This window comes from Streptopelia decaocto, assembly GCF_964273445.1.
Source record: "Streptopelia decaocto genome assembly, chromosome: Z".
NCBI classification, from domain to species: Eukaryota; Metazoa; Chordata; class Aves; order Columbiformes; family Columbidae; genus Streptopelia; species Streptopelia decaocto.
In genome coordinates this window covers 31,010,899-31,033,157 of record NC_138657.1, presented here as the reverse complement: position 1 = coordinate 31,033,157, position 22,259 = coordinate 31,010,899, and the positions used below count along the sequence as shown (strand labels likewise).

The window sequence follows — 22,259 nt, the reverse complement described above, 5'->3', positions numbered from 1 at the left end:
AACTTAAACCCAGCACAAGGCTATATCTAAATTTAATAAAACTTGAGCAAAACCCAGTACAGACTCAACTACATTTAAGTATGTTGAAATAATTTTAAATGCTCTTAAGAGTTAAAAAGTAAATCACTGGTGAATGCTGAAGATGGTCTTAGGAGTTTTGTTTGGTGGGTTTATAAATTACAAACAAATAACATTAAAAATTAAATTTAAAGGCAAATTAAAGAAAATTAACAGAGGACACAACAGTCCATCCAAAGGCAAAACTTCTATTATTTTTTCATTATCTAACAGCTTTTTGGTTTTTTCACTAAATATTCACTAAAAAAAAATTTACTAAGTATTCATAAACTGATTGCCTAAAAATTCACATAGCTTAACTTAATCCTCTGAAAAGAAACTAAGAAACTAAGTCTACTGAAAAATTGCTATTCCACTGACAGAACAGGCCTAGCAGAGCCAGAGGGTTGAAGCACACAGGTGTAGGAGGAGAGGCCGATGATACCAGGTCTGATCAGCCTGGGAATGAGGGAAGATTATGTGCTGTACCCCAGTACCTAAAGGGGTGTGTACAGAAGATACAGCCAGAATCTTCTTAGAGTGGCACAGACAAAAGACAAGCAAAAAGATATTAAGCTGTCTTGCAAATACAACTCCATTCTGTATTATACTGCATTAAATAGAGCTAACTTAAAAAATTTTAAAATTGTAATTTTTATATTCTGCAGAGCTGCTTTTTTGTTGGTGTTGAACTGAAAGACTAAATGAGCAGGTAAGGAGCAAATAAAGAATAAGAACAAAAATACATAATTTTGAGAATAAGCATAGTGAAATATACTCCAAGAAAACAGTGTTCTTACCATTTTCAATGGAAACCTAGAATGCAACTGAAATAACAAGAGAACAAACAAAATATTACTGTCCTGCTCCAGGGTCAAGTTAAACAATATTGTCTGCATTGATTGTTTTCTGAAAGAAAATTCCTTAAGACTATTTTTAAAGGCATCTTAAGACATTTTCTGCAAACTATATGACAGATTTTCAGAAGGTATACAGATCTGCAGAGAACAATACATTGATGTTAGTGGAGACTGGGCCACTGAATGTCTTCTTAGGAAGGGAGGGACAAGAAAAGGGGAGAGATGAACAGAAGCCCAAATGCATAGTAAAGTCTGATTATTTACTACCTCCAATGACTCTAAAAAGCTCTGAAACAGAATTACAAAGTTAATACTAGTACAGAAAAAAAAAAAAAGACAAGGGGAAAATGGTCCTTAAAACTTAAATCAATTGCTACTTCAGTAATAAATTAAGGAAAAAAAGAAATCTTCAAGTGGCACTAATGTATCTTTAAAAGATTTCATTCCATACATAAATTTTAGGGATGGAAGCAGAGAAGCATTATGCTTGTTTCAGAGAAAGAATACAAAATAAAACAAAAAGAAGGAAAATTACCAAAACTTGACAATTTTAAAAAGCTTTTCAGATCATTAAATGTTTGTATTTGAATCCTGGAACTTCACTACAGAACTCTTGTATTTATAATCGTTTTACTATAACATGCTATGGCAAGAAAGAAATGATGATGTGTTAGATTACATTTCTGTAAGCCAGGTTAAACAACAATGCTAATGTTCAATCACAGAGCTTTACAATATTTACTGAACTAAAGCAAAAGCATTTTAAGGTAAGATTAGTTAAGTTTTCTGGCACATACAGAAAATATTAATACAAAACGTTTGTTAAAAATTACACATAGCACCACATTCAAGGTGTGCTTATATTATTTTCTTAACACTTATTAATTTACCCTAAATGAAAAGGTTTTCCATAATAATATTCCAGAGGACTTAGTGTGCCCTCTTGTGTGTGGGTAATGTTACACCACTACGCATTGAATCAGTTGGGTACATATGCAATAAAATTCTGCCTTTAAATTTATATTATAAGTGATTATAAAATATAAACAACACACACTGCCTTTAACTACTCTTCTTACAACTTCAGACTCACATCAGACCAAAATTTGTAGAAGTATAATGAGTGCTAAGACCACGTATATTCCAGATACTTTTAAAAGTAAATATTAATAGAGCTGCAAAACAGTTGTGCTTTTTAAATCCTATTTTATTTACACCTGTTTTATTAACAAGAAAATTCATGGTAAAATGATGCATATTTGGAAAGTGCATGGCATTTTCAATGCAGAAAGTGTAAATCTACGCAATTTTAGAACAATCTAGTAGCAATATTTTAAGGCATATATTATAGTCACCTGAATAAGAGCTAGAAAGATTATTTAAATGTTACATTTGTACCCAAAGCCATTTTACGTAAGAATTAATTTGACATGAGGTGAAACATTGTCTTCAACAGGACTGCTAATTTCATTACATCAAAATACATGGATAAATGGTTGCATTCCAGAAAAGATAGATATCTACTCCTTTGGACTGTGCTTGGCTTAGCAAATACTGGATCTCAGCCACCCTGGGAGAAAGCCTCAGTTTCTTCCAAGAAGAAAAGGCAGGAATAAACTGTCTATTTGGTCACTTAAACAGGTAACTTTTTCAGTACCAAGAAAAAAAGTAAAAGATAAGGCAACTAAAGAACTATGCACCCAACTTCTGTAGCACTGAAGGAAGGATGCACTTCAACAAAAAGAGGAGGATAACATTACTGCAGAATGTAATATCAGACCTAAAATGTAATTAAAAAAAAAAAATCTTAAAAGGACCATTGTGAAACCCCGTAACTGTACAGGACAAAAAGATATTAATGTATATATATTGTTGCATGTGTTTAAATGCTAGGCAATTACTTCTTTGCTCTCAATTAGTACTGCTATTTCAACAATACTGTAAAAACATGCTGATATTTTGTTTGAAATTTAGCATCCACACATAGACCGTCCTTCATTGGTCCCATACAATCAAATCAGCATGATGACACAGAGAGGACGTATGTGTGCACCCACAGAAGCAAAAGCTGTAATAATAGGTACAAGAGTCAGATGAGAAGAAAAAATGGAAAGAAAAAGTGTAGCTGTGCAACAATCAAACAGGCTTGTCAACCCATCCTCTCCTCTTTATTTGAACTGTGATGTCTTTTCATAAACATGTGGTAATTTGGGGAGTTTAGCAGAACGGGCTGTGAATAATTATTTAATTTACCATTTGATTCCAAATGCACTTGATTAAGTGCAACTTCTGTAGCTTCTTCAATCAAGTCTTCCAAAAATGTACAGAAATCATAATATAATTATCCCACCGATATGTGTTCTACTGCAAGTACTAAAATACAGCTTATCAAAATCCTAAGCAAAATCAATACCAGCTGCAACATAAAACAAATTTGCAAGTCAGGCCTAGGTATACGAAGGCAGGCAGGATTCTTCCCTGCTTTTTTTCTGACAAAATCAACAGAGGTTCAGATGAAGTGTAACTAAATTGACTCCCAAACAGTCTATGATCATGAAACTAATTCAGACTAGCATTTGTCATGCAACATTTTCTGCACTTTTCAGGATGAGGAGGTTGAGTATGAAAGATGTAAAGAGAAATGGGGCTTCTGTTTTAAACAAAAAGAGCTGCCTTTGCTACGTAGAAATGGACTACGTAGAAATGGAAAGTCTTGCCTATATATTCATACCTGTATTTTTTGAACACTGTTGTGTTGTCACCGATGTGGCTTAAATGCCTCGAAAGTCTTTTTCAGACAATCACAAGCCACTGGTATGCATTCTGCCATACAAATGTCAAAGCAAGCAGGTACCATTTGGTTTATTTCGTGCACCGGCTATCTAATACAGTCTTATAACTGAACTTCTATTCATTCTGCATTTCCTTTCATTCTTCCTTAACAAGTTAAGAGAATAAACCGTAATCATGGTGTTCACATAATACAAGAAACATACTACCTCAAAAGCTGAAGCAATATCTTTGCTGTACACCTTGGAAGTTCTCTATACACATCCCAGCTTTGTATATGCAAATAGTATATCTTTTACTACTGCTTCCTAACTATGCTGTTCTGAGTATCCCTGGATTTGATACAAGAAGTTCCTTGCTACCTTATGCACATATGAAGGTATTGTCATCAGAAAGAGCATACTAGAGCCATTATTTCTGACATCTTTGTTGAGATACTTCTCTTACACAACATTGTCCTCTGTAATATCTTTGCTATAATCTGTCTGTGAGACGAGTATCTGGCTTTCATTTATTTGAAAGTAATGCATTTCACCTTTAAAAAAAGAGGTTGACTGGCTGGATTCTAAGCATGAAAACAAATAAGGAACTATACTGCTACCACAAATGCTTAATGATCATTTTACAAACACTGTTTGGTGTTATTCTTCTTCTGCATACAAAGATGTAATAAATTGCTAGCACATTTTAAAAATAGACCTCAGATTTAATGCACCTTCTTTATCAAACATGCTTTGTAAGTCATAAAAATGTAAGGCAAGCTAATTGTTTGGTTATATGTTTTAATATTTTAGTAGATGTTTGCAAAAGAGTAAAGAACAATAATAGCAGATGGTGGCCAGCATGAGTAGAATCACTCTTTAGCATCTGTGCATAATAGAGTTACATAAAATGCACAAAGAATGGAAAATAGGGGAGAGGTGATCGTTCATGGAATATTTGTATAACAACACTTTTCCACTTAACAGCGAAAGCATTGGCCTGAACTAGAATCATATGCCTCTGAAAGCAAACCCGAGAAAAGAGCTTTCCGTCAAAATAAAACATGGTTGCAAAGTAGACAAGATTAAAGTATAAACTTCCTAAAAATACCAGTAAGCAAAAAATGTTTCTTTGTGATAAAAAAAATACACAGTAATGCATAGTTTTGGTTGTTACAGTTAAAATGAAATAATGAGACAGAGAGGAAGAACTTGGAAACAAAATCCCATCCTATGGGGGAAGTGGGCAAGAAAAAAAACATGCATCTGAACTACCCTGGTAATACATCCACTAGAAACAGAAAACTAAGAAAGTGAGAATAACTGTTATACAAACTAGTCTAGTTAAACCTGTAAACAGCCTATTAAAAACTAGAATGGTCAGTTATGATACTTGATACTGATATTCCATTATTCCAGGAAACCATTATTTTCAACTGCTAACAACTAACTATTCCAGTCTAATGCCACTCTAACAATCCACATGAGAAAATCAGAAAACCATCTGGACTTTTTGAGAAGTCCAACACAGGCACAACTAGGTAGAAGCAAATGAAAAGCTTACAAACTTCAGAAAAAAACTACCCTTGAGAAACAGGGAAGATACGTGGTTATTAGAGATGACTGCATGATACCATGGCACAAGCTATTAATGTACTACCCAGAATTCACTGAATCATCTACTTACTTTCCAATCACACACTTTATTTCATTGCAGTCCTGCTAGATCAGCCAGTGATGGACTGTCTTATATGGCTAACACATGACAATAAAGGTAGGTGCAAAATGCAGTTGTCTAAGGTATCTCTTCATGCCAAAATGTAGGACTGTGCCAAACATGCTCTTTTGTAAGCATACGCAAAATACCTCTTATTTCAGAGCACAACTGTAGCTATTTCTTTTTATGCATTTACACAATCTAGAAAACAAAAATGAATGAAAGAGAGGGCTGTATGAGAGAAGATCAAGATCTCCAACCAAACCAGGCAGTTACAACTCTGTATTTGACTTCCACCAAGCCCTGGAAAATTCCTAACTTAAAGCTGTTCCAAAAATTTGAGTACATTAACTTGTTAATGACTTAAAAACATACTAATATTTTCATTGTGCAAAATCAGAGTTGCACAAACTTGCGCACAGACAAATGCCGACACAAGTAGCAGCCATTAATCCCCAAGACAGAGGCCATTCCTATCTTTGTTTTTCTGTTTTTCAGACAGTACACAATCTCATTGCCTGAAATAACAGCCAATTAAGGCAATTAAAAATAAATGTACACAAATTGGGTTTCCTAGAAAAACTAAGGACGGTCAGAAAAACCCTACCAATTTATGTTAGATCTGTTGGAAGGTATTCCTCCCAGCTGCTGGTTCTGCCAGAATCATCCCCTTTGAACAACAGTCAACAGAGGCAAGTATATCTCTGCACGCAGTCGCTCCAGCCCATGGCCTGACCCATGCAGCCAAATTGGTAATTTAAACTGATATTCCAGGCTACAAACAATAATCTTAGATGCACAGACATCAGTTTGTTCATATTATGTATTCCCTATATTCTTTAAAAGGTATAGAAGTATTTAGCACCACAAACTTTCCCTACATACCACTGGCCAATATCCAGATGCTACATTTTTAAACAACACAACCTTTTTATATTCACGTAAAAGACAGTGCAAAATTAAACCATGCTTTGCTTCTCTTCACCTTCAGCTAAGCATGATTTTCTTCGTCTATACATAAAAGCTAAATCAATTGCTTTCAACATGCAGGTGTTAGAATTATAACTTACAATGCTCTCCACTCGGCATTTAAAAAAATCAAAAAATGGAAAAAAAAAGTCTTTGAGATAAACACTCTCTTTAATAAGAGGTTTATAACTATTTCCCTTTAAAGTGCTTTCAAGGAAGCTTCTTTAAATTCCTGTTTCATAACTTTTTTTATACAATGTAAGACACTAAGATCTTACCAAGAAGTCAGTTTTGAACATCAGCATCAAGAGTAATTCTACTCTTTAAAGTAATATATATACCATACCTAATTTTCAGTAATTACAAACTTACTTTTATTCCACACCTGTAACACAAATAGTTAAGCCATCATCAGCCTTCATAAGGCAGGAATGCTTTCTTCTGGATATGAAAGAAAGGCTTAAATAAACTAAGAGAAATATTCGCTACTGTTAAACTACTGCAACCCAATCTATACAGAAGAGCTTGCAGACCTCACTCTGCGTCACAAGAAAACCAGCACACAGAGTAATGAGGCTTTGATGTGAAAGTTAATTCAATTAGTAACATCCCTCGACAAAGCAATTTGTGCCTTTCTAGAAGCCTCCTTTAAGTCTGGAAACCATAGAAATAATGAACACAATGGAAGGTCTTGTCATGGTTTAACCCAAGCTAGCAATATAACCATGAAAGCTGCTCACTCACCCCCTCTACACCCCGAAATATAAGAGCGAATTGAAAGGGAGAAACTCATGGCTTGAGATAAACACAGTTTAATAAAATAACACTGATATACTAGTAATAATATATATAAAATGGGAATAGAATATAAAATAAAAGATACTCAATGCAATTCCTCATGGAATCTGTCCACACCAAGCAGCCAGTCCCAGGAAACAGCACATGGTCCCAACAGCTGATCCCAGAGAGAGAGGAGAGAAAAAGGCCCAGAGGCCTCTGCAAAACGGCAGGATGGCAAAAGGCCAAACCAAAGAAACTCCAAAACAGAACTCCTCCAAAGAAGTCTCTGTCCCAGCTCCAGGAGTAGCCGGAAGATCCCGACTCTCCTTAAATATGAAGCATGACATTAATGGGACAGAATACTCTTATGGATCAGTCTGGATGTCAGTCAAGCTCTGCCCCATCCATGCCCCCCTTCCCCGCTGCCTCACACCTGTGGGCAGAGCCCAGAATGTCCTCAGCTCCCAGACAACTCTGTCCCAGGGTGTTATCTTCTTGTTCTCAAACTAATTCCAAAAGAATGACCATGCTGGCTACAAAAAAAGAAAGGTTTCCAACTACATGAAGAATATTAACTCATTTTGAGTCAAAGCAGCACAGACTTTACCAACTACAAGGTAGCAGCAGTGGAAGTTGCTTCCCATAAATTGAAATTACAAGTTAAAATAGGAAACTTCTTCTCTCAGCTGAAACAAACAACATTTAAAAACATCAAGTCCCCTTCTGCCCCAAAAATACCCACTCCCAAAGAAAACCACATAATTAAACAAAGATTGAGACAGAGGGATAACTTACTATCAGTAAATAAGCTAGGAATAGCATCCTGATATTCCCCATAAACTCTCATTAGTGGATTAGCAGTTCTTTGTATTACAGCAGTGAGCAAATACCTAACAGCATTAAATGGAACCCAAATATATACAGCTAAACATTTTACAAGTTCCTGCCCACAAATCTACAATTACTATGTTTACAGAAAACTCATTTGTGTTAAGGATGGAATTTTCAGTTTTTTATTTTACAAAACTATCTCAAGGTTGACATGATCCTGGATAACCTGCAATACCTAACCCTGCTTGAGCTGGGGCATTGAACTAGACAACCTTTAGCGGTCCCCTTCAACCTCAGTGATTCTGTGTAAACACTGAACAGCATTAAAGAGGTGCAAATTTACTTTGGGTTTTATTTCCACTCAAAATACACAATGAAGAGGTGTGTTTGTGTGTGATTTTCAGGAGATGGAGCATGGAGGTGAGAAGACACTCATACATAGGAGGTGTCCAAATGAAATCTGTGCTGAAATAGAATTACTGTTTTTAACTCAATGCACCTGTCATTTACAAATACCACCTACAATGTAAGAGAACTATTTCCTTAAGGTTGGAATCTGAAAAAGTCATCTCACAGAATCACAGAATGTCAGGGACTGGAAGGGACCTCGAAAGATCTAGTCCAATCCCCCTGCCGGAGCAGGAGCACCCAGATGAGGTTACACAGGAACGTGTCCAGGCGGGTTTTGAATGTCTCCAGAGGAGCCTCCACAACCCCCCTGGGCAGCCTGTTCCAGTGTGTTCTGTCACCCTCACTGAGAAGAAGTTTCTTCTCATATTTAAGTGGAACCTCCTGTGTTCCAGTTTGTACCCACTGCCCCTTGTCCTATCATTGGCTGCCACCGAGAAGAGCCTGGCTCCATCTTTTACATATTTATAAACATTAAACTTTCCAGTGTTCACACTAGCGAGCTACCTGAGACACTCAGCTTGAGCACAGCAAAACTAAGCGTTACCCTGAGTAACGGACCTAACACACAACTGAGCTGAAATCCACAGACGAATTACGAAACGCCATTTATTGAGAAATGAGTTTCACCCGTAAGTTTCCAAGTGTTAAAAAGGCAAACACGTAGAAAACTCTGTTAATCAGCTTTGACGAGCTTGACCGGAACTGGATTTAAAGTTCTTTCAGGAAACACATACTTAAGACGGAGTCCTACGTGAAGGGCACCGACTGGAGCTGCACGAGCAGTGTGAAAGCAGACGACAGGACCCGCTGGCTGCACACCCCGCACCGCTCCGCATCCTGACCGCTCCGCCGCCTACTGCTCTCCAGCTGCGGCAGCGCGGTTTACCGGGAAAGGCGGGGACGCTGACTGGGTAACTCCACAAGCGCCCCGGGGCCCGACGCCGCCGGGGCACGAAGAGCTCAGCCCCTCGCTGCTCCTGCGCCCGGAGCTGGCGGAGCGGGCGGGCTCACCGCGGCACGCGGCACCGCCGGCTCCTGGGGCGAGGTGAGCGGGACAAACGGTCGCTACCGGCCCGCTCCCCTTCCAGCCGCGCCAGGCGCCTGAGCAGCCGCCAGGGCCCACCGGCTACGGCTTTACCTGCCAAGCCCACACCACCCTCCGCACCGGCCGCGGCGCCGTTTGATGACATCATGCATCGGCACCGCCCCCACTCGCCCTGGCCCGTCCCCCGAGGCGCCGGCGGGAGCGGCTGCTCCTGGGGGACCAGCGGCGCGGGCGGCCCGGCCTGCTGCCCCCCGCCGACTGACGGCTGAATTGCACACTCGCAGGGAGTCGGGCTGAGACGGAGAAATAAACTCAACTGAAGAGTCAATTATACTGTTAAGCGGCGTTCTTTAATTGACAACGCTGGGGATCACCCTCCAGAAGTGCCCCAAACGCTGGATGCCCTTGCGTTGCTTATAATTATTACATACATTTTTGAAAATTTTGAAGTCTATACTAAGAAATAATTGATTATGTTAGTTACAATTGTTTAGTTTCTTACTTACAATACACCTATTAATTATTAGTTAAATATAAACTAAGCATTTTGCTTCTAAACAATGTATCACTTAATCTTCTGTCTCCCTCTTGTCATGCAGAAGGATCTAAAACTTGAAAAACATCCCCTCGTTTTGCAGGTGGTCAGAAAGCATTTGTCATGTCAATTGGTTAATGATGGGTACGTCTTTTGTAACTTAATCACAGTATACATTTATTTAGCAGCTTCTCTTCATGGAGCGAGGGAAAAGAGCAGGAACAGGCCTTCTGGGTTCACTGATGGCTGTTTCCAGCACCGGAATTGCTTAGAATCATAGAATGTCCTGAGCTGGAAGGGACCCACAAGGATCATCGAGTCCAACTCCTGTCCCTGCATATGACAACCCCACAGTTCACACCATGTGTCTGAGGTCGTTGTCCAGTCTCTTCTTGAACACTGTCAGGCTGTGACACCTCCCTGGGGAGCCTGTTCCAGTGCTCCACCACCCTCTGGGTGAAGAACCTTTTCCTCATGTCCAACCTAAACCTTCCCTGGCACATCTTCCTGCCATTCCCTCAGGTTCTGTCATTGGTTGCTGCTAGAAATCCCAGTTAGCTGCTAGAAATCCCAGTCTTTCTAAAATAATTGGAATGTACTAGCACTGGTAGGAAGATGATAGAAAATATCTCTGACCCAGCCATATCCAGTACAGGGTTGTCTCTTTGAGGATTACAATCACACTACTCCTACTCAGGAAGGACTTTCTGCGTAGGGCCATCTGCAGTAATCAAGGAAAGGCTGAGTCCAAAATAAGTGTACCACTTCGAATTAGGCTTAAGTATGCGTTCTGAATCCAGATGAAACTGGCACTTGTAAGAGTTCTGTTTGAGAACATCTGATATGTATAAACAAGAGTATATGACCATGAAAACACACATTACTTCACAAATACTGGAAAAGCAATGCATTTTTTTCTGATCAAGAATGCTGTAGCTTAAGCAAAAGCTGCACTACAGTAGCCTTAGTGGTTTCTTTTTGTTTTGTTTTCAGTGCACAATATGGGTCAAGTTTCTTACTTGTGCAATAGTGATGTACAGAGCTCTTTGTTAAGGATCAGTGGATTGTCAACATTGCTGACTGTTCTTGCTTTTACTTGCATACATGGCTGCCTTTTCCAGTGGCTGAGAGAATGCATTGTTCTAGCCAAAAAAAAACTAAACCAGAACCTCATAATGAGTGTAAAACAACCTCTCTCTTGCTCCATATTTACCCTAAACCTATTTATTTATTGAAAGAAGAGGTCTTCTCTGACAAATAGCGTTTTCTGTTGCTGTCCAAATGCATGTACACTGTGGCACATCATCATCCTTCCCATTTATAGTAAAACAGTCTTGGATTGCTGTTGTCAAGTGAACAGTGATAGCCTGATGTACATAAATACTGGAGGCTTGCTTTATTTGGCCTCAAACATGAGCAAAGTGGTTACCTGCTTATGACTCCAGTATGGAAGTTTATCTGCCATTAAAAAAAAAAAATAATTTAGTGCAAAAATACTGCTGTAACTTTCACAAAAAAACCTCAAGATTAGATAAAGGGTTATTTTCATAACAGCTTATTTGGGCAACATTTCACTAGTATTAACATTTTACACCTTTAACAGCTAAACTTCAGACAAGTTCTAAGAGTCAAAAATAGGGAAGGTAACTGCTACATACTTTTTAAGCAATTTTGTCACTGGTACCACATAAACATTATTTTGGTGCCAAACATGATAGCAGTGGCAATTATTTGGAGCAATTGCTCTATAGGAGTACTTGAAACGTGGAGAAGAGGGCAAAACTCACTCTAAAGAGCTTAATCTAGACTGCTTTTAATTCACAAACCATAATTACAAAACACCTTTCAGTTGTGGACAAGATGCTGACCACAAACAAGTAGAAGAAGGAGAGATTGTGTTCTGGAGTGACTCGAATTGCCATTAACTAACATAGTTAATACACAAATTACCATGCTAGTTATCTATTAACTAGTATTATCTGGTAACTAGTATTTTCTCCAACCTGTGGAGTCTAATCAGATTTAAGCTTGTGCATAGTTTATCTTTTTTCCAATTACAATATGAGTTTGCACTGTTCAAGAACAGTATGAGCCCATGTTAAACGATGACTACTTCGTTAAAACCACAAAAAGCAACACTACATGTGAGTATGGCACTTTGTTGGCACAGCAAGTTAAGCTGTTAAATGTTAGTTGAAGATTATATTTGACAATTGAAGTTGAAAATGCATTTGATGGAGAGTGTGCACAACTGGGGCATAGCTTGAAACTGGACATTGGCTCCTTTCAAACTCCTGTGAACATATGACTTGCCTTGCACTGTTAATTATTACACTTGTGACGATAGTACCTACAAACCAGTTGAGCTAAAAGCAGTAACAACATGGAGGAAGAGGCATCCTGTATTTCAGGGCTGTCTTCTAAAGAAATGAGACACACAGGATAGGAGGAAAGGGTTTAACAGAAGGGCAGCATGAATAGCGTGATGGCAGCAAGGATCTCACAGACACCTCCACTCTAGTAGCGGTGATACACACGTGATAAGTGCTATAAATGTTTATAAATGTTATACAGTAAGGGTGAGTAGTGAAGCACCTTGGAGGATGTGGTATAAAAGCAGTTATGCATGAAACTGAATTTAAAAGCCTGGAAAGCTGGCACAACTCAGTCATTTGCATTTATTTTGATAACTTTTATAGGTACTCTTACCAACAAGTTCTTGGCTTGCTGTTTTTTTTCCCAATGCCACACATTGTTCAGGAAAAAGAGTTAACAAAAGTGCTAACTGGTATTATGCTGCTTAACACTAAAACTGGAGCTTTTTCCCACACAGTCCAGAGTGTTGGGGTGGCCCTGTTGCAGCTAAGTTTTATCCTCTTCCAAGGAAGTCCTCTCTGCTTTTGTTGCTTCTACAGGCAACAGGTGGAATCACTGTCCTACTTTATCAGTGGTTTGATTAATATAAACGGAGACCCATCTGCAGGTGGTTTTCGAAATCTTCAAAATTGATGTGTTAAGTATACCATATGTGGAAGTCTGCAAAGCAAATTGGCTGTGGATATGTCCCTGAAGGTCCAGGAGAGGTAGGAAAAATATTATACCTTGCCTACTGATTTTTCCTTGGTTGCACATATTAAAGTAGTAGTACATAGGAATATTAAAAGAAACCAAAGGAGGTGAAAATGAACCTCATATGCTGTGTTACATCTTAGCTAGATACATATAGCATTTCCACTTTGGGGTTTTGAAAGATATCTTTCATATAAAGTTACCCATTGGAAGCAAATATAAAGATAAAAATGGATGCCTGACCTTAGGATCAAATTTGATGTAGATTCAGTGGTTATTGCTACCAGCTTATCACTTGTAAGAATTCATCATTGATATAATTGCTAAATATGAATGTTCTTCCATGGCTTTACTCTTGCATCAAGAGTGTTGCAATCTAATTTAACTTGTATTTTCCTAAAAGGATTGTTTCTTTTTTCCAGTCTATTATTTCAGCTACAGTGATTCTTTTCATCCAGTGCTGAAAAACACCCCCTCCACATGAACATCAATGGTTGTCTTAATTAGGTCTCATGCCTTGATACCAATTTGGCCTAATAAAATCCTAATACAGTAATTCAAATATGCGATAAAGAGACTGAAAAGACTTGCTTTCAGGAAACCTTTCTCAACTGACACAATAAAATATTTGTTGCCCCTGGGAGTGTGGGTTTCATTGTGCTCAGTGGAGACTTAGCTCAATATGGACCCTTTCAAATAGTACACCAAAGGGACATTGAATGGACTGAATCATAATAGAGAAACTCCTGTTCACTTTCTGATCTCCAAATGTAATGTAAACAAAGAATGTAAGTAAACATATGCATAATTTAATATTTTTCCTGTAGGTCTATGACTGTTAATAATGTGAAGTGGCTTGCCACTAGCAAACTGAAAGAAAAGGTTCAGGAACACAAGAAATGCTGCAGGATAGGACTAAATATAAGCAAATTAGGGTCTAGAAAATAGGCTGAAGATAGGCTGAAAAGGTTGTTAAACGTAACTGGAGGAGAACGGCTGCAGGGAATAGCCAGTGATGCTGTAACTTCCCCAGCTCCACATATGTCAGAAAGAAGTACAACTGCAGTCCTGAAGTATATGAGTTACTCAGTGCCAAAATGATTTTCACTCATTACCGGGAGACCTCTCGAGCATGCAGTATGTATCCTTCATTTTCTAAGCAAGAGGATGAGGAAAGTGGTCAAAGTCCCGTTTTCAGAGCCAGCTGCCAGTCTCTGGGGCCACTTGAGTGCAGAGGGTGTCAGGGAGGCAGCTGCTGGCCCTTCAGCTCTGCTGGCAGCCTTCACCCTCCTGCCAGCTGTGCCGCTGCACATCACCAGTTGTGTACATCACATCCAAAAGAAGCCAGAGGAATACACTGAAATCTTTTGCTAGAGCCTGTGCAATTTTCCCCAACAGCACCAAAATTAAACATAATGGAAGGCTCACATCTGCAAACATGACATTCAGCTCCCTACATAACTTGGTTGAAAATCCACAAGAAAACTTATTTAGGGGTGGTGAGGACATAAGCGGGAGAGCCTGCCAGAACAATTTTTGGAAAACTATCTCTATTAGGACAATAAGCACTATCTCAGTATGTAGATGACATACACACCTGTCTGAGAAGGCACTGATTGAAACTGAATGTAAAATAACTTGGCGGGAAAGTGTGACAGAGTCATCTGCCCTGTTCTTAACTCCACTCCAGTTACTGAACGTGGGAACCAAGAACTCAGAACTTCACCAAGAATATAATAAAAGGCAATTTAATTTCAAAATCAAGATGGCTAAATTCAGAATTGATTTTAAAAAATAAGTGTAATTGTTTGTCTCAGATTTCTTCAGCACATTCACCACATTTCTCACACCTAGGAACTGAGCTATGATCTAGTTAAGCTATTTCAGTAGTCATGCTATTTACTCCATGTTTTGGAAGAGAATAGGTGTAGTGGAGATAGAATTTCTATTTCAAAACATTTTGGAAGTGTTGAGATATCAGGGTGATGGGTGACACATAAAAACCACTGTGCCAGCTTGAATGATGGAAATACATGTGTCTTTTTAATGAAAAGTAAAGCTGTTGCCTTTTTGAGCTCCAAGTGGCATTTTGGATCAATTGCTTGTGAAAATCCTTTCATGAGCACTTGGAGGACTGTGTCTGGGGAGGCTGGTGGAACATGCGCTGGATCTCCATTACAGCCTGGGCCTGTTCTGGGCAATCAGCCCATCACATCAGCACTAGTGTGTGGGGGGAAACCACCAAAGCACCTGGATTAAAGAGTAAAATTCAACATTGCTTTTGTAGGACTTGAGAGTAAGTTTTGTCTTAATTTAGTGTGTCTCTAGTAAATTGCAGACTTGAATGCAAAGAGGGTTGATGAACTTTTAACCTGAATCTTCTGCATGACACAAGCCAAAGAATTTCAAACCAAAAAAATGTACTGTGTGGAAGTATATAATATGAAAAACAATTTCTTAAAAAGGTGTTTGGATTAGGTACTTACTACTGTATTCACAAGAGCAATATCATTATACTTTTTCCAAGAAATGTACATTTCATCTTCCAGAGTAGGACATACAGCTCAGCACAAAATTCCATAACACATGCATTACATGCCTCAAATAACCTAACTGATTCTAACTCTTACTTCTAACTACTGTAAATGTTGAAAGATAGTTTTCCTTAATTTATCAATATAGGTTTTATTCTCATGAGATAGACTGTTATGATGTATTTATAATCTACAAAGAAGTAATACAAAATACGTATGTCAGTTATAACACACACATATATAAAATACATAGCATTCAATTCTTGCAAGTTGAGGGAGATTTTCTGGGTTTACACTAAAATTATAAGAAGATAATCCATCAAGAGCAACCGATTTCTAAACCTGGTTCACCATCTGCATTGACATTATGAAGTGTCTGAATATTTTAAAGAAAGAAAATTACAATATCCTTCATAAACACTGGAAATAGTATTAAGACTAACTCTAGTCATCCAGCCCTTGCTAATAAAATTTGCTTAATATTTGAATGATTCATCAGATTCTTTATGAATCCTTGTTGTATCTGTCAGAGCAATAAGTGTAATTGGAATTACCATTACATGGTTCATGTTTTGCTTATTGCATAGTTTAAAAGCTTTGTGCTTCTTTGATACTAAATTTCTGTGCCTAATTTTGATGAGGCAGATCAAAGACCTGGATCTCTGTCCCAAAACTAATTTGCAATTCACAGCCTCTCTGGTGTTCACTGTTGAGAAGAGACTGTCAATGATATGTAAGTATAGGATGTTGATAACTTGTAAGCTGAAAATTTTGGCAGGGAAAAAGTGACCATAATGAGTCTCTGAAACCCATGTGTCAACAATGAAAGGATTTTTTGGTGCCATCTCATTTACTCTGCAGGTGAAATACATGTTTGCCACCAATACCATATGATACTGTTTGCAAAGGTATCTAAAAGTATTGCCAAAGAAGCCTGTTTATCTCTGAGGATCAGAAGAAAAAAAGTTCTTAAGTCATGGGACTCTGGTTAGCCTTCCTGAGACTGTTTTGGTGTTTGCCTGGGTGAACAGCATGACTGGGGAATATGTGTGATTACGGTGATATTGCAAGAGTTTAAGCTTTCAACAGTCTCACCAAAGGAAGAAAACTGGAAAGTGTTGTTTGGTAAGTCTGCCTGACACACAGGCTTTTTTCAGTCTGTAATACTCTTCCAGCAATATTTGACAATTTGCATTTTTGAGAGAGGATGTGGTTAACTCACTTCTCAAGGAGAGTAGATATTTCCTGTTGGACTTCACTGCTCATGTAGGTTGGAGACTGGCTTTATGAGTGGTAGATAAGACCCAGCGCCCCCAGGTTATTTAATAGGTGAGCAGTCTCAGTGGTATAGTTTTAGCTTGGGGGAAGTATTTTATCATTCCCACAAGCTCCATTTTAAGGATTCAGTCAACGAAGTAGTCTACACAAGTATATTTTGTAGGGAATCTTGGATACTTTGAGAAATCCCTGGAACACCTCTGCTTGCTTTAAGCAAATTGATGCAGTCATATTTGAATGGAAAGCAGTAGATGCAGCTGCATGTGAGAGGACTTTTTTTTAGCTTTTTTAATATCTGAATACACATGAAAATGATCCTTGAGAATTTTGTATTTTTAATAGGCACCTCACTTAACAGACATGTTGTTTCACTTGTCAGAGCTCATAAGAGGACTTGCTGCTTGTGGGGATGATGTGAGCGAGGGGGTGTTGGGAAGACAGACTTATTTTCCCCGAGTAGTGGTGTGTTGCTGCCAGTTTGTGCCATTGGATCCTGCTGGAATCTGGATTTTTGAGGGGAGAGGTAGCTGAGCTCACTGTGTGGCAATGCTGGCTTGAATTTAAATTTTGGCACTAGGCAATAATATCACAGATGATATTTCTAGATAACAGCCAAATATGCAGTTGGATGTGCTCAGGTTTACAGCCATGATCAATAGCAACTTCTGAAAAACCTTCAGTGGCAAAGGGGGTGGACTATTTTTGAATATATAGTATCTGTGGGGATGTTACATCTTTGAGTAAATGAATCTTGATAAGTCCTTGACTTTTTTTAGTTTAGGAAATGCAAGCAAAATTCAATAAAGATTTTAGACTGTGTATTTACAGCACAATACACTACACAGCTGAGTGTAGAGATGCTGACCTTGCCATATTCTTGAGATTGTATAGGAAGATAGAGACATTAGGTCCTGTGTCACTAGTGTGAGAATCTTTGCACAGTATCATGCGGAGTCAATATACTGAAAGGGGCAGTCAGGCAGAGTTCCACTATGCAAATTCAAAGCAGTGAACCTGGAGGCTCTTGCTCAGGTGCTGCTTAAATCCCAAAGGTCCCTTCCAGTCTTACCTGAAAGCCCCTGAGCTGCGTGCCTGCTTTCAAGCAGGATATTTGCTTAGTAAGAGAGTTTCCTCTTGGTTTCCTCTCCTCCTCTATTCAAAGGTGTTTCTGTGTTATATGTTAAATAGCCACTGGATAATATACAGGACTAAAGACAAAAGTGAACAGCCTTCCAAGTAAAAGTTTACACTGGTATAATGGTTTGTGCAGCTGCATGACTTTGAAGTTCGTAGCACTTTTTCCTTCTGTAGCTAACAAATGTTAACATGATGCAAATCTACCCTGATATAAAAGGACTAGCATTTTGACTCAAAGCTGGCAGAGTATCAAGTAGTTTTTATTTTGTTAAACTGAGCTGCCCCAGGACCTAGGAGCGGGGGGGGGGGGGAAGGCACAAGAGGTCAGATTTTATTTGATATATATAAAATATACAATGAAGCAAAACAATACTGATAATTTAGTTTAGTGGGGACCACTGTGTAGGTCAGTCTTGGTTTAGTTTTCATTTACTAACCATAAATTCACTGGCATTGCTTCTGTGTCTCTCATATCATAATACTTGCTAAATTTATTTTGTATCCTTCGCTATTTTAAAGTTAATCCCCTGTCTATAGAAATCATGCTTGTATTACACACACACACAATTCATAGCTCTTTTAAATATATAGCATGTATATTTAGAGTGTATATAATCAAGTGAGACCTACAAATCCTAAACTAACTCAAGCTGGTTTACATTACCTTAAACAATTATAACCATACAGTAAAGGTCACACTAATCATGAGCTAACTAACACACTGTTTAAAAGACTGCCATTGAGAGAACAAATTACCTTAATCTGTGATGCTTTAGTTCAGTGCTAACTTGAATAAAAACCTGCACAAAGCTGCAGGAATACTGTGTCCTGGGTGTATATATATTATAAGCTACAGATCCCACACTAGCTGCTGGAAATAGACAATAGCTGTCATGGCAACTCTGTAACTTCTAATTTATTATTAAATATTTACAATGAAATGACATACAGAGACTCAGAAAATGGTAAGACACTGTCTTTCCAGATGTCTCTAGATGTTTAACTTTCAAGCAGACAGAAGGCGCATAAATGCTGTGTGAATATAATACCAGTATTGAACTGGTTTTTAATTGCCATAAGAGTAAAGGCATAAGTAAATAGATTAAACTAAAATATGTGTTGCACTAGTGCACTGTTTTTGTACTTCAGGTATTGTAAGAAGACAAGAGAGCAAAGTTTAAAAATCAGATTTAGCTTAGGCAAAGTTTCTACATATTTATTCCAGCAAGAGTTATAAAGACTCCATTGTATCAAAATTAAGTCCTGATATAGTAAGGCACAGCACTGGAAAACAGAGTTACAGCTCTGAATACCTGCTCACGTGTGTGGTGAATTTGTTCTGCTGCTCTTACATTATTTTAGCAAACAACGACTGCCACATCTTGAGAACTTACCATTGTACCATTAGTTCAGCATGGAATAACCCATGTCCACCATAACACAGAAATATTCACAAAATAAATGCTTGTCATAGTAATTAAAAACTGAAGGGTTTGCTGGTGCATTATTGTCGTAATATATATTTACTTTTTCATCTGTTCTCCTTCCATAAACAATGACACTTTGATAATCACTTCATTTTCTGCCTTCCTTCATCTTTTCTGTACCTCTTTTTTTTTTTTATGAGATAAGCATCACAGATGCGTGTGACAGTTCTTTCATTAATGGATGAGAAGTGAATAAAGGACATGACAAAGAAAGATTTCAAAACTTGCAGCCTGCAGACAAAATTCAAAATCGAGTTTTACAAAGTCCTGCATAACGTTTCACAGATTAGCACCCCCATGTTTCTGTAGCACAAAAAGGATCTGTCTCCTCTAGAACTGGGCAACACTTCGAATTCGAAAGCAGACTTTTGGACACCTGGTCTTTTCTCGCCTATGAAAGAAGAAAAAAAATCTCTGGAAAAGGTATAAAGAGTTTTCCTGATGTATTTCCTCTCATAGCTTTCTCTTGGTTTTAATGGGATGGGAATTGGAGGAAGGTAAAGAATGGAGCTGATGTTTTCCAAGCAGCACTGAAAAAGAGTGGGCTACAGGAGTTATTGACTGGTAAGATGTTCTGAGGGATGGAAGAAGATATTAGCAAGGTTAGCCAAAGTTTTGGCTCTCATTGGACAAAAAGCAGGTGAATTAGTGGATTTTAGACTTGAACTACTTGGACTTTGTACTCCTTGTCTCCTGAGGACTATCTGTCTATCCAACAGAAAGAGCTAAGGCTGAATAGGATAATTATTTGGAGTTACTGAGCTCTCATTTTCATATTCTTCAGTCAGTAGGTTGGTGTCATAACAGGTATTTGTAGGTGGTTCTGCATTTGATTACTATTATCTGTAGCGTGTAGCTATGAGGAAACTGAATTTGATCCCTCAGGTAAAGTGCTTTCCACTATTAAATTCTAGCTGTGGAACTACTTAAACTTGGGTTTTCATTTACACCTAAAGCCCATAATCTGATACAAAATGGTTAGTGTTTTAGACCAGCGCACAGCAATGCTGACAGAATTTGAATTAAACTTCTGTAAAAATATCAGTTCCTATGGATCTGACTGCAGGACAAGTGGCACAACCTGTAAGCACTAAGGAAAATGAGCCACTTTCTCTCAGTTCTGTCATGTACCTATATAAATAAATATCACTAACACCGAGGAGGGACTTGGAATGTCCAAATAACCTGAGAAGTCAATGAAAGGCCAAGAAGAAACCTTTTATTATGCATTTGTGTTTTTCTAATAGGGAAAAAAAAAAGTAGTACAAGCAGGCACCAATTTTGTGGAATTTCATTCATAAAGATTTATTATTGGAACTTTATCAAAGAGAGAGTGTAGCTTAAAAGCATTTTTTCAGTGGACAAACATCACTCAATCCTTTGCCTGTTCTTGTAAATGCAGTTATTAGTTTGCATGTGACATCTCTGATTATAATTCAGAGAGAAAATTATGAAATTATTTTTCTTAGTTTTCATTTATCATTTTTCATCTCATATAGGAACTACCCTCCTTGCTTAGCATGTAAGTATTGTTTTGAGTCAACTGCAGAAGAAACAGAGCTGGGTTTTAGCGAGAAGCCTCTGAACAGTGTCGAAGTGGCATGTTAAGCAGCTCTGCCAGAAAACTGCAGGTGAGTGTTTTGACAAGAAAACAATTAAATTACTCCTGCAGTGGACAAAGGTCGTGTGAACAAAACTTGGTCAATGCTTGATAATATCAATTCTTAACCGTTATATTTTGTTGTTTTTTTTTTTTTCTTTCAGAAATACCTCTGGGAAGGCAAAAGGCATTGGGAGAAAGAGATTAAAATGACGTGTACTATTACGGCCTAAATGGGTTCCTCACTGGAGACGAGTGACCGGCTTCTATTTCACTTAACTGCTTTACTGTAAAAATGAAGGCAGTATTTGCAGAGAGATTTACTGCAGCTCTTTAAAATTTTATGATTGCCCATGCATTCCTTGTTATGTATTCCCAGGATTAACAGATCAGCCATGGGTAGGTTCTTGGCATTTTGTAGCCTGACCTTTTGACTGTTATATAAGAGTAGAGAAAAATTGTATTATAATAACATAGAAGATTAGCATGTTTTGCCCAAGGGTTACTCCCATTATTCTTCATTTTTAATTCCACTGAAAGATTAAATGTGAAACTGACTGCTCAGGAGATATTCCTAGTAGTCCATCATGCAGTATCCTTTGGCTTTTCAGTTATTGTAGAGTGTGGAGCTTTCTACTTATAATTTACTGGTTTGACTTTTGCTAAATACAGCGAAACATTATAACATTTGTGATTACCTGGCCACTAATTTATTCCAATATCCTGGTTCTTACAGCACTACTGTTCATGGTAACCATGGGTCCCTCATTCATGAAGCATTGTAATACCTCATTTCAAAGCCCATGATGTTACATAAAACCTTATTTTTTTTTATTTCATGTTAATACATTAAAAAATCCTGAAATTCCTATAGGGTGGTAGAACTTAAAACATGCCACTATTTACCTTAGTTCATGTGTTGATTGTAGCCACCAGATTGCCCTTACTTTGCTTGTTCAGAAAAACACATTTATCTGGACTGTGATTCTACTCTGCTTCTTCAAGGCAGTGTTTCCAGCAATCTTCTGCTTTTATTTCATTGCACAGTCTGAAAACAGAATGCCAAGTTTCAAAAAAGGCAAAAAGCAAAAGCAGTAACCACTCATTTGTCTGATGCTTTACTTTGTTCTGTTTTGTTTTGTTTTGTTTTGTTTTTTCTATAAGAGCCCACCTGCTTA

The 22,259-nt window shown here is 38.0% G+C and overlaps 1 protein-coding gene across 3 annotated transcripts in view; it reads right to left on the bottom strand.

Moving 5' to 3' along the window:
* AOPEP (aminopeptidase O (putative)) overlaps nt 1-22,259 on the bottom strand; it is a gene marked incomplete at its 3' end in the record, with an annotated part of 232,900 nt that overhangs the window by 181,889 nt on the left and 28,752 nt on the right. For 2 of the 3 annotated variants that reach the window (XM_082074084.1, XM_082074085.1), the window contains exon 1: nt 9,131-9,564. The exons of the other annotated variant lie outside the window; for it this stretch is intronic. Of the gene's footprint in view, nt 1-9,130; nt 9,565-22,259 lie in introns of those variants that run through there. 3 annotated transcript variants of the gene reach the window in all.